This window comes from Lissotriton helveticus, chromosome 9, assembly GCF_964261635.1.
Source record: "Lissotriton helveticus chromosome 9, aLisHel1.1, whole genome shotgun sequence".
Taxonomy (NCBI): Eukaryota; Metazoa; Chordata; class Amphibia; order Caudata; family Salamandridae; genus Lissotriton; species Lissotriton helveticus.
The window spans coordinates 1,023,430,801-1,023,445,510 of NC_136070.1; positions in this window are offsets into that span (position 1 = coordinate 1,023,430,801).

Consider the following 14,710-nt stretch of genomic DNA (forward strand, 5'->3'; position numbering starts at 1 on the left):
TGGAGTTTAGTGCACCTGGAAGTTTAGAAGAGTACATCACAAACTACCAGTATTCACGTTTTAAATATTTCACGAAGTCCTCACAAGGGTTTTTCCAATATTTTTGGATTTAGTGCAGCTGGAAGTATAAAAGAATGCATCACAAACTACCAGTATTCACGAAGTGGAGTTTTTTTTAGAAGTTCAGCGAGTATAAGAGATAACAAGTGATTGTCTTTAGTCACTCACGAAGTGGGTATATTCAATATTCTACGTTATATAAAACGTCATTCATGAAGTGGAGTTTTTCTTGGAAGTTCAGCGAGTTTAAGGGATAACAAATGGTTGTTTTTAGTAATTTTACATGAAAACATATTTCTCGAAGTGGTTCATTCATTATTTAGTTTTTGATTCACATCATTCACGAAGGGGTAGTTTCATATAACTATCTAGTATCGTGTTAGGTATTTCCTCTTCGCACACACGCGGCAGATTCAAAGGAAAGCGTCTAACGATCGGTTTAATTAGTTATTGTGATTGATATTTCCTTTTCACAAAGACATAGTTCACGAAGTGGTTGTTTCAAATAACTTACTGGTCATCATTCACGAAGTGGTTGCTTCAGATAAGTGTTATTGGCTTAAGTATTTATTTAACAAAGACATCAGTCACGAAGTGCTTGTTTCAAATAATTCGTTTTTAAAAAAAAAATTTTCACGAAGACATTATTCACAAAGGGGTCTTCTCTGATAATTGACCAATTTTGTTTCAAATTTTTGTTTGTTTCTGTGGGGCATTCAATTATGCCAATGACAACAAACGCACCAAGAGCAGTTGCAACTTATGACGGAAATCCTTTCCAGATCAATTCACCTACAGAATTCTTGTCACTGTGGGGAGAACTTGTTGTTACATGGGTGGATTGGAATGCATGTTTCTTAGTTTACAGCGCTAACTTAGAGGATGTCAACTGTATTTTCCTTCCTGAGAAGAAGAAAGTAATGCGATTATATTCACTGGGTCCAAAGGGTTTACGCTTTCTTGAAGAACTGCACACAAAGGAAAGAACAGTAGGAATTGATGCATTTATAAAGGATTTTATATCAGTTTTGAAAAGGTTAACGGGAAAATGTGAATTTACTCAATTACACAATATTATAATCCTTAGTAATTGTTTTAAAGATATAATCGCCTCACTTAATAAGATTGAAATGTTTGATCGTTGTGTTAAAGTTACGTATCCTCGAGGGAAGTTTGAAGCTATTGAGCAAAAGAGGTGTAGCATCCTAATTTGTTTTGATTGCGGTAATTATTCACATACTGTTTTTTTTGGAAAATGCCCTGCTAGATCTGCCAAGTGCTGGAAGTGCGGATTGAAGGGACACTTTTCGCGAGTGTGCATCTGGAAAAACAAGAACGCTTTAAAAAGTAAAGTGTTGTATATTCAACATGAGGGTGGTGTTTCGGCATCAAACCTGGACAATAGTATTGTTCAAGGAAATTTAGTACAAAGGGAAAAAGTTGTCCTAAATTCCTCTGGTTGCTCATCATATAATCCTTTTTACGACATTTCTTTAGGTGGTGTTACAGTACGATTGGCAGCAGATTCGGGGTCACCATTCACTGTAGTGCCACAAGAGATATGGAAAAGTCATTTTGTGGATAAATTAGGAAGGTGGTTAGAGTCCAATGATGTTTCTGCCGAAAATTTTATAGGCGGAACAATTGATATGCTAGGGTTTAGAACCCTCATGTTCCGTTTTAAAGGAAAACATGTTATGGGAAAATTATATGTTACAAAGAAGGGTCCACCGATATTAGGGTGGAAAGACCAAAAATCACTGAACATCACCTGATCACTACAGATGTGTTATCGACTTTTTCTGGTAGCTTTATTTCTAGTACAGATTTATGTCAAAAAAAAAAAAATGCTTAACAATTTAGTTTTTTTTCCAAGTACAGCTTATGACATAAATACATTATAGTTTAGTTTTACAGTGTTTGAAAGTTTAATTCTCCTACAAATTAACAGAACACATGTCAAAGCACATTTTGAATTCATTATTTACAAAAATAAGTCCCTGCGTATATAAATCACCTTGTGCTACATTCACAAATTATTATTTGAGTTTAGGTAAAGCCTTGTGTACCCTTACATGGAGTTAGCTCTACATTCTTTCAATTGTTCTGTGCACAATTTTGACTTCGACATGTTTTGGGGTTTATTATATACAGTGGTATGTCTCTATGTGTTTTAGTTACATTATACCGCATCCATATGCTATTCTCTGAGTTTTGTTAGAACCTTGTGTACCCTTACTAAGGGGTTGGGTCTAATTTTTATCTCTTGTTTTCTGCACAATTTTGACCTCTCTGGAGGTGTGTGTTTATTGGGTCCGCCCATCATCCTGTACATAAATTGACCTCATGTCGAGGTACATTCATTTTTAGTGCACATTTTAAACCTATTTAGGTAAAGTCATTCAAGATTAGACCAGTAAACTTATTCCCAAATTTTTAAGGTCATCCAGGAGTCTTCACAAATAGCGTTTATAAAATGTATTGATGTAGGCTTATAAAATTGTTCATATACTCGATTCACCGTCATTTTTGTTAATATGTACAAGGTTGCCGTAACAAAGACTTAATGTGGAAATTAGAACACTGACTAGTGTCCGTTAGTACTTTGAAATGTTCATGGATTTAACGTCAAGAAGGTTTCACGTGAAGTATTAGTATTTTGGATACATAAGGTCTGTTTAGTTTCTTAGAAATGTTTTTCTCTAGTTTGGGGTTTTCCAGTTCTATGTTTCACAAACTACATTCTCTAGTTTAATTCAGAATTGATGAGGGGTTTCGTAGTTAGAACAGGTATTGGACAAGAATTTACTCGTTTGCAGTGTCCCAGGTGTATTTATATGTAGGAAGAATAAATAGAATAGAACACAAGCACCGTTTAGACATAACAACGCTGTTAGTTCTACACTAAACCCTATTTCCGTTTAGTCCTTGAGGCAACACTGCAAACTACTGTGGGAAAATTGCTTTATAGGTGAAATTAGTCCTGACATTGTTGGACAGCAAAGATTATAGCACGGTTAGCTTTAAGATGCTGACAAGGCTCAGCATTCCAGTGTAAAATCACAATATAATAATATTAACAATCATTATGATACTAGGTAAATTGAACACATGTTAGGTAATTTTTTTGTTATCCATCATCCTCAATTTGGAAAGGGGGATGGGGTGGTGGTGAAGTCTTCGATACTCAGGAAGGTTCACAGGTTACTGTTTCTGTAGAGCCTTATTGAATCTTCTCTTGTAAAATATGGAAGAACCTAGTAGAATGTATGATAACAAGTAGAGCCTTATTGAATCTTCTCTTGTAAAATATGGAGGAACCTAGTAGAATGTATGATAACAAATTTCAGGATTTTATCCATTCTCGTTTTTGTTACGTAGTAAATCCTTTTTGTAATTAGATTTAAATTTATGTTAATTTAGAAAGGGGGATGTGTAGTAAGTGCTTGTTTCTTTAAGAGCAATAGTGGAACATTATACATGCAATGGAATTCTGTGTATGTAATCCTTGTTACTGTAGTTCTATAGAATGTTATCATTCAGTTGGTTGTGCAGTCAGCTACTCTAAGCTGCTTGTACCTTTTGTTCCTGCATCTTACTTAATTAATAAATTGGATATTCTACTCTTTATGACTATCTCGATTCCTACATGGATACTACAGCCCCCTTATAGTTATTTCCCCCTTTGTTTTGACCTCCTCTTGTCTCTCGATCCTACCGAGAGACAAGATGGCGGCCGCTACGGACTGTTTGGAATGTTGACAGACGCCGGAGAACCAATCAGCTTCGCTTCACAAAGCTCCGTTGCGCGAAAAGTACGCGTCCTGGGCCGCTGCCCAGTCCGCTGTTACAGATATATATCTTTTTTTAAACGTTAATTTCTCAAAATCCACTGGAGCACATATATTGAGACCTACAAAAGGCACATCGGGCTACCAGTCCCTACAATTTTGCCAAGTTTCGTGCAAATCCATTCAGCCGTTCGGGCTAAAAGTGAGGCCAACCGCCCTATGGAAATTAACATGGGAAAAACGCGTTTTGGGACCCCCCTTTTTTCTCGGCCCCCACTGGACGAACCCCCCCAAATTTTCAAGGGCTGCTCAGAAACAAAATGTGCCATTTTCCTGAAAATTTCAGCCAATTCCGTCCACAAACGCCAAAGTTATTAGACATAGAATTTTCAAAAAACCCATAGAGAAAAAATACTAACTATATATACCTACTGGCGACCGCCAGTAGGTAATATATATATATATATATATATATAAAAAAATATATATATATATATATATATATATGTATATATGTATATATATATATATATTCACTGAAAAAACCATAGGTTTTACACACGTTATAGTTAGGAAGTAGCATTTACAAAACCTATGAAATTCACTGAAAAAACCATAGGTTTGACACCAGTTATAGTTAGCTGGAAATTTTACTGATATAAAACCAATGAAATTCCACGTTATAGTTAGTTGGACTCACTATAACTTGCGCGTGTAATGCACTGCTGATGACGTCACATATTACATCACTCATGACATCACTGATGACACCATCCAGTGAATGTGTGTCTTTCTGAAAAATAAATATGTGTTACATATGTATATATTATTGAATATCTTAGTGAATACATATATTACTGAGTAATGCTTAAATATTTAAATATATGTATTAGTGTTTCACTTTGTGTATAAGTGGCTGCATGGGTTGATGAGTAAATACATGTGTATGTATATAGGTTATTAGATGTTTTTCTTAGTATCAGTATGAGTGTTTGCATGCTTTGGTGGGAGTATTACTTAGTACATACATGCAAGAATGACTGAGTCTCTGTTTGTATGTGTTTTGAAGACAGCATATGTGCAGGACTGTATGGGTGGATTAGTGTGCATATGTCTGTGTTAGTGAGTGAATGACTGTCTTATTAGTGTCTTTATCAGTAACTACATATGTTTTAATGTAGTATATGTGAATATTGATGTATATAAGTGACTATATGTGAGAGTGAGGTATTGTAAGAGTTCCTGTTTAAATTAGTATGTGTTTCTATAAGTGATTTTTAAGAGAGGAAGTATGTGTAAGTTTCCTTAGAAGTAAAGTGGTAGTGTGTGTATAGCTGTTTATGCAAATAAATGGATGTTCAATAGTTTATTTGCATGTGTGAGTATGTGTGTGAATAACTTTTGGATGACTGTCGGTGTGTAACAGGATGTGTAGGTGTATCACTACATATGATTAGTGAATATATGTATGAGTGACTATATAGAAATGTTGGTGAATTAGTGCATGTGTATATAGATGGTGGAATTATTGAATTGGTTGTTGTAACTGGTATGAGTATCTCCATTTTTTTGAACATTTTAGTTTCTATTTTTGAATATGCGTTTCAAGGGTTAGATTACAGTGAAAGGAGGTCTGTCACTGTTTCACAAGGATGGTGTTATCAGTGAAGTCATGAGTGATGTAATATGTGACGTCATCAGCAGTGCATTACACGCGCAAGTTATAGTGAGTCCAACTAACTATAACGTGGAATTTCATTGGTTTTATATCAGTAAAATTTCCAGCTAACTATAACTGGTGTCAAACCTATGGTTTTTTCAGTGAATTTCATAGGTTTTGTAAATGCTACTTCCTAACTATAACGTGTGTAAAACCTATGGTTTTTTCAGTGAATTTCATTGGTTTTTAAAATGCTAATTCAAAAATATCTCGTGTATACAACCTATACTTTTGTCCATAAAGTTCTGGCAATATTTTTTTCGGAAACAAGCCGTTTTCTTCACTGTTCAAGTTGCATAGAGACTCCTTGTAAAGCGATACAGAATTAGAAAGTCTGTACCTTGCCTTTTTTTCAACGCATTAAAATTTGTCTGTAAATAAAAATAGCCTTTCTAAACTTTCGTGCGCGACCCGGTGTGCGCACTCTCGGCAACAGTTCTCAATAAAATGGATAGCGCATTTCCAGGCTTTCGTGCGCGACCGTGTGCGCACACCCACCTATATATTTCGTGAAAACTTTGCAATCTGAACTTATTGAATTTCTTCATAGACCCATCAAAGAACTTATAATACGTCAAACAGACTAAACCTAGGCTTCTTTTTTAATATTATGAAAATTTTCATTAAATGGAGCTGAATGTCTTTTTAAACTTTCGTGTGTGACCGAATGTACACACCTTGGTATTTTAAAAAAATATATAAAAGGTTTTATACTTTAACAATTGTATGCTTGAATCGAGCTCAAAAGATATATTAAATCCGAATATGTTTGAATTTACTTCTTTTCACGTTTTGAAACTTCGCTGAATTAGACCGCTACTTCCAAATGACGTACGTGACTAGATACTATCACCGCGTACACGTCCTGAGACGCGCATGTGAAGTCATGTGACTTGAAAACAACACTTCCAATTGGTTCTTAGTAGTTTCTATTCTGCAATTTACACGGAGGACTCCACCCACTTCCCTCACTATCTTTTGTACTCTCAAAAGAGAACAACGTTCAACACCCTTCGGAAGACTTTGCTGAAATGGCTGCCGCCCCGCATTCATCTTCCGAATCTGAAGGAAATGAGCGACTACCTTTAAAAAGAAAAAAGGAATCTTTTATTTGGAAATTTTTTACTTATCCTGAAGAATTAAAGAAAGTAAATGCGCCAAAAGTTACCTGCACGATATGCAATTCGGTTCTCTCAAGAGGAAATCCAAGAAAAAAATATTCCTTTTCCATACATACCATGATGCGGCATGTCAAACAAGTGCACCCTGTGGAATTTGCAAAGGCATCGACAAGAGCCCTGGCCACGCTATTACCATCAGAGGTGACCAGCACATCTTCTGGTAGACGACCTGTATCTCCATCGAGTGCTGTGATGGACTTGAGACCATATCTTGCAAAGGTGCACATGAAATGCAACGAGTGTGGAGAAATTCTTCTGTACGGAGAGCAGAGCCTCATTCTTACTAAACTAAAAATTGAGAGTCATAAATGCCCAGAGAAAAGATACATTTCTTCATTTCATTTAAAAAACAACATAACAGTTGTTTAAAAAAAAAAAAAAAAAAAAGTTCTTTTCAGAACTAACTCATTGTACCAAAAACAGCTCCAGGAGCATATTATAAAGGGCGTTTATCTCCCCGTTTTTGGCTTTCGATCGTGGGCGACCGTGTGCGCGCACCCGCCGATATATTTCGGGAAAACTTCGCGATTGTAACTTATTACATTTCTTCATAGACCCATCATAGAACTTATACTACTCAGAAGATATATTCAATCTGGATGTGTTTAGATTTACTCCTTTTCACGTTTTGAAACTTCGCTGAATTAGACCGCTACTTCCAACCAGATACTATCACCGCGTACACGTCCTGAGACGCGCATGTGAAGTCATGTGACTTGAAAACAACACTTCCAATTGGTTCCTAGTAGTTTCTATGCTGCGTCAATACCTACGCCTGCTTCAAACACATGCACAGTTTTGAAACAGCATGGGCCTGAAAGTCACTGAGTGAAATATCATACATTACAGTCAGCCACTTTCAAGACGCATTCCTTCAGAGGAACACTTACCGTTTATTAGAGGTAGATCGTCCGACTCCACCGGAGGACACCCCTAATAAAAAAGACATATATATAAAATGCGGACTAGCCACTGTATCGTACTAGCAAACTTTAACTTAAAAATCTTTAGAGAAAACAAAAGGAATCGAACAAAATCAGTAGGCCACTGATAGGATCTCTTTTTGACCTTGCTAAAATAGAAACATTAGGAACAACCCCTCATGAAAAATATGAAACTAGTGAGAGAAACCGAGCTCGACGCCATCTTGCCCCCTTTTAGGCCCCATCACGAACATAGATAGCCCCACATAGCAAAACGTGATCTTATCGCCTGCCCAACTTCAGATCTGACCCCCCCCCCTTTTGCTCTCATGTCCTGTCGGAATGTCCGGCTGTAGATTACACTCACATGTTACATTTGGGAGGGGAAACGTCATCAGAGCGACAAATATTAGAAATATACCACACGACAGCAAAATAACAGGTTAAAACGTTTTTATTCTTGAACAAAAATATATTAAAACAACTATGGAGAACCATTACGCGAATAGTCCGGAGGCGACACCACGCGCCAAGGCCTGTCCCCAGGATGAACCAAGGGATCCGTTCCTGGGGCCGTGGCAAAGAGCAGCCAGCCGCCATCGGCCGGAGAAGGCATGGGCCCGACCCGAGATGTAGTTGTGGTCCCATTCTCTTCCTCTTTCGGCGCCTTGCAGGCCACGAGGGGGGGATGTCTTGCATATGCCTCCAACCCCCCCCCTCTCTTCATCGCCTGGTCCGGCCATAACAAATGTCAGCAAGACGCCGTGGGGTGCACTGGGAGGGAGAGACGGCGCGGACGATCCTCTTTCGGCGCCTTGCAGGCCACGAGGGGGGGATGTCTTGCATATGCCTCCGACCCCCCCCTTCTCTTCATCGCCTGGTCCGGCCATAACAAATGTCAGCAAGACGCCGTGGGGTGCACTGGGAGGGAGAGGCGGCGCGGACGAGCCTCTCCCGCCTCCCCACGTGGAGGCCCCTCAGCTGCACCCCCAACGCTCCACGCACCCGTCAAAGGACTCGTCCACTCTTGCGGTGCAGCGACGCTCCACGCACCCATCAAAGGACTCGTCCACTCTTGCGGTACAGCGACGCTCCATGCACCCGGCAAAGGACTCGTCCACTGTGGCGGTGCAACGATGCTTCGCCCGACAGGCTTGAGTCCATCAGCTCCTGCAACCCAGTGACTGCCGGTGGTTGCAGATCTTTCCTTTCAAAATGCTGCCAACAATATTTTCTGAATGGCGTAGCCACGAGACGTTGGCGCTCTCATGCTGACGCCAGCCTCAGTTTGAATGACCAACAATCCGGGGCGCGGCGCGGAGCACGTAACGTAAGCATAACAGGTCATATGACTTGTTAATAAAGCTTTTCATTGGTTTAGAAATATTTTTATGAGCATATTTGACTATTTTATTAAAAACACTACACATAACCTGTTTTTCAAGTTATGTTTAATTTTAAATGAAACGGTTTACATTTTCACTTTTTATTTCCAGTACATTTTAAAAATAAATGTTTATAGTTCCATATGCTGAAGCACGTCAGCTTCCCACCCTATGTCATACAATTCTGACAAATCGGCATCCTCATCATGTTCTTCATCATCCTCAGGATTTAATTCATCTAAGGGATCCACTTCCACTGACGTTTCAATGACAAGTTCAACGATAAGATCGAGATCAACGGATTGCTTATTATCACTCATGGTTAATGTTGTCGTTATCTTTAAAGAAATAGAATAACAATGAGATGTTGCAGAGTAAGAGACAAATCTCAGAGACTATAATAGTAAATTTTTTTAACAAGAGTAACATTTTGCAGCTATTATTTAGCCATGTCCAGCGATGCTGAGGAGGTGAGTCCTATGTCCAAGTTTTCAGTGAATAGGACTCATCTCTTTTTAACCTTGGATAAGCCTCACCAAAACTGTGTCCCCTGCTCATACTTAAATGTAAAGGGGCAGATTTATGTTAACTGGCGCATCCCCAGAGATGCACCAGTTAATGTGCACCGCTGCTCTGCCACCCATGGTGTGCCGCATTTACAATGTGGAGCACCATTGAGCAAAAACAACACAGATGCGTCACGCACCTGTGCCGCAAAAGTAGCACATTGCAGGAATCACGTCGTAAGCACGACATGTCTACTCCAATGCACAGGAGCAAGCCACACATTGCATGGTGCATCACTCCTTATGCCTGTTTCAAACAGGCGTAAGGATTTGATTCAGGAATGCTATAAAGCTGACTCAGTGAAATCTTCTAAATTTCACTGTGTTAGTTTTACAGGGCTTTCATGCAAATGAATGCCCACCTGCAACAAAACGCCTATATGAAACCTGACGCAGGTTTCATGTGGTGTAGAAAATGAAAATGTATATGTACATAAGCGGCGTTCATTTGTGTTCACCCTCACCACTGTTGGAGTTAAAGCGAAAGTCACGGCACTGTGGCCCCGCCATCTTGCCCCCTTTTAGGCCCCATCACGAACATAGATAGCCCCACATAGCAAAACGTGATCTTATCGCCTGCCCAACTTCAGATCTGACCCCCCCCTTTTGCTCTCATGTCCTGTCGGAATGTCCGGCTGTAGATTACAATCACATGTTACATTTGGGAGGGGAAACGACATCAGAGCGACAAATATTAGAAATATACCACACGACAGCAAAATAACAGGTTAAAACATTTTTCTTCTTGAACAAAAATATATTAAAACAACTATTTACATGACAAACGGCCGCAGCAACAAACCCACAATGCATTTTGCCGTCTACTTGACGCCGTCCCTGTCCCTCCTTCCCCAAAGTAGCAATGTTGGGCTACTTTTGGGCTGCTTTCTAGTAGGGTTTTTGAGCGTCAGAAAGTGTACAAAAGCCGTCGGCAACGGCCTGGGGTGGAGAACCATTACGTGAATAGTCCGGAGGCGACACCACTCGCCAAGGCCTGTCCCCAGGATGAACCAAGGGATCCATTCCTGGGGCCGTGGCAAAGAGCGGCCGGCCGCCATCGGCCAGAGAAGGCATGGGCCCTACCCGAGATGTAGTTGTCTTCCCATTCTCTTCTTTTTTCAGCGCCTTGCAGGCCACGAGGGGGGAATGTCTTGCATATGCCTCCGACCCTCCCCCCCCCTCTCTTCATCGCCTGGTCCGGCCATAACAAATGTCAGCAAGACGCCGTGGGGTGCACTGGGGGGGAGAGGCGGCGCGGACGAGCCTCTCCCGCCTCCCCAGGTGGAGGCCCCTCAGCTGCACCCCCAACGATCCACGCACCCGGCAAAGGGTTCGTCCACTGTGGCGATATAGGGACGCTCCACGAGCCCAGCAAAGGGTTCGCATACTGTGGCGGTATAGGGACGCTCCACGAGCCCAGCAAAGGACTCGCCCACTGTTGCGGTACAGCGACGCTCCACTCACCCAGCAGGGTCACGTCCACTATGGCGGTGCAACGATGCTTCGCCCGACAGGCTTGAGTCCATCTGCTCCTGCAACCCAGTGACTGCCGGTGGTTGCAGATCTCCTAAAAATGGCGGTCGACTTTGCAGGAATGGGCCTGGCGTGAAAAGTTGGCCTGGTCGCCTGTTAACCAGAAAATGGGCCCCTGTCTTTCCTTTCAAAATGCTGCCAACAATATTATATCAGACTCTGCATCGGTACTTACTTATAAATGCAGAAACAACTCAATTAACACAAGGGCTCTTTTCAGAGCCATCTTATATCAAAGCACTCAAACTTCTGATTTATCTCCATTTTCACACTTTTGTAAATAGTTGTGCGTGCCCGAGTGCGCGCACCCCGCAACTTTTTTCGGAAAAAAATATATATATTTTCATGTTTAAGGTCCTTACTGCACACCCTGAGAAAACCTACGCAGCAAAACAATCTCTACCTTCACCCCTTTCCATGTTCCAACGCTTTGAAACGAGAATATATTTACTCGCGCGCACCCCGCAACTTTTTTCGAAAAAAAAAATATATATATATTTTCGCGTTTAAGGTCCTTACTGCACACCCTGAGAAAACCTACGCAGCAAAACAATCTCTACCTTCTCCCCTTTCCATGTTCCAACGCTTTGAAATGACAATATATTTACTCGCAGTGACAAAATGGCGGTCAACACTTCCTGATTTCCTTTCGAATCGAACGTTAACAGACGTCACGCAGCAAAAAAAAATTCCGCGCGCGCGCAGCCGCTTGAGTGCGCGCACCCGTCCGCGCTTATAGATATATAATTGACTTTAACTTTAATTTTCTCAACAACTACTGAACGGATTTACACCATTCCACAAAAAGCGTAATAACTTCAGATCTGACCCCCCCCCCCTTTTGCTCTCATGTCCTGTCGGAATGTCCGGCTGTAGATTACAATCACACGTTACATTTGGGAGGGGAAACAACATCAGAGCGACAAATATTAGAAATATACCACACGACAGCAAAATAACAGGTTAAAACGTTTTTATTCTTGAACAAAAATATATTAAAACAACTATTCACATGACAAACGGCCGCAGCAACAAACCCACAATGCATTTCGCCGTCTACTTGACGCCGTCCCTGTCCCTCCTTCCCCAAAGTAGCAATGTTGGGCTACTTTTGGGCTGCTTTCTAGTAGGGTTTTTGAGCGTCAGAAAGTGTACAAAAGCCGTCGGCAACGGCCTGGGGTGGAGAACCATTACGTGAATAGTCCGGAGGCGACACCACTCGCCAAGGCCTGTCCCCAGGATGAACCAAGGGATCCGTTCCTGTGGCCGTGGCAAAGAGCGGCCGGCCGCCATCGGCCAGAGAAGGCATGGGCCCTACCCGAGATGTAGTTGTCTTCCCATTCTCTTCTTTTTTCAGCGCCTTGCAGGCCACGAGGGGGGATTGTCTTGCATATGCCTTCGACCCCCCCCCTCTCTTCATCGCCTGGTCCGGCCATAACAAATGTCAGCAAGACGCCATGGGGTGCACTGGGAGGGAGAGGCGGCGCGGACGAGCCTCTCCCGCCTCCCCAGGTGGAGGCCCCTCAGCTGCACCCCCAACGATCCACGCACCCGGAAAAGGGTTCGTCCACTGTGGCGATATAGGGACGCTCCACGAGCCCAGCAAAGGGTTCGCATACTGTGGCGGTATAGGGACGCTCCACGAGCCCAGCAAAGGACTCGCCCACTGTTGCGGTACAGCGACGCTCCACTCACCCAGCAGGGTCTCGTCCACTGTGGCGGTGCAACGATGCTTCGCCCGACAGGCTTGAGTCCATCTGCTCCTGCAACCCAGTGACTGCCGGTGGTTGCAGATCTCCTAAAAATGGCGGTCGACTTTGCAGGAATGGGCCTGGCGTGAAAAGTTGGCCTGGTCGCCTGTTAACCAGAAAATGGGCCCCTGTCTTTCCTTTCAAAATGCTGCCAACAATATTATATCAGACTCTGCATCGGTACTTACTTATAAATGCAGAAACAACTCAATTAACACAAGGGCTCTTTTCAGAGCCACCTTATATCAAAGCACTCAAACTTCTGATTTATCTCCATTTTCACACTTTTCTAAATAGTTGTGCGCGCCCGAGTGCGCGCACCCCGCAACTTTTTTCGGAAAAAAAATATATATATTTTCGCCTTTAAGGGCCTTACTGCACACCCTGAGAGAACCTACGCAGCAAAACAATCTCTACCTTCTCCCCTTTCCATGTTCTAACGCTTTGAAACGAGAATATATTTACTCGCGCGCACCCCACAACTTTTTTTGAAAAAAAATATATATATATTTTCGCGTTTAAGGTCCTTACTGCACACCCTGAGAAAACCTACGCAGCAAAACAATCTCTACCTTCTCCCCTTTCCATGTTCCAACGCTTTGAAATGACAATATATTTACTCGCAGTGACAAAATGGCGGTCAACACTTCCTGATTTCCTTCGAATCGAACGTTAACAGACGTCACGCAGCAAAAAAAAAATCCGCGCGCGCGCAGCCGTTTGAGTGCGCCCACCCGTCCGCGCTTATAGATATATAATTGACTTTAACTTTAATTTTCTCAACAACTACTGAACGGATTTACACCATTCCACAAAAAGCGTAATCTGCGAGCCGGACTCTACAGTTTTGCCAAATTTCTTATAAATCCATTCAGCTGTTCGACCTGTAGCCGTGTCTAAACGTCCTATGGAAAATAACATGAGAAAACACGTTTTGGGACCCCCCTTTTATCTCAGCCCCCACTTCACTAATCCCCCCCAAATTTTCAGGGAAGGAGCGCAGCGGACCGAGCCATCTTCTTTGAGAAATTCGCAAAGATTCATCCACCAGGGCCAAAGTTAATCCAAATAGAATGTTGACGATTTCCTATGGAAACTAGGTCCTAACTATAACTACCTACTGGCGACCGCCAGTAGGTAATATATATATATATATATATATATATATATGTATCGTATTGGCAGCAGCCACTAGTGCAGTGTAATTCAAGTGTTTTAAAACACATCAGATGATCTGTCCACACATAGCGCAGATCTTGCCTCATTTTATTATTCACATTATGCCAGGTCTAGTAAGATGTCAGTTCACCTAAGTTCTTGCTTGACCTTTGGTTGGCAGGAATATTTTCTCCTTTAAATACATATTGTGCACAGTAATAAATCAAGCACACATATGTTTTGTAATAAGTGTGCCTGATTTATTAGTGTGTAAACTAACCTAATCTGCTATTTTATAGAGACAAGTACAGAACGAGTCCATGGTACTGAAAAGGCGGGATTTTACCTCTAGAGTCTGCTTGTCATTCTCTAGAATCCCGTCACAGGTCGACTAGACCTTTTTACCTGCCATAGAGTGAATTAGGCAATCTGTCATAAGAGAATAAACAATTTAGAAATCCCAATTGCTTCCCCCAAGAACCACTGACCAAACTAAGTTTGAAAGGTTTATTACATAACCAAAAATAACTGCAGGTACAAACACCTCAGCAAGAGGTTCAAAAGGTATACTGGCACTAATACAAACATAATCCTACGGAAAAGTCTCAGGCGACTGATGAACAACACCAGGATCAATTCCAG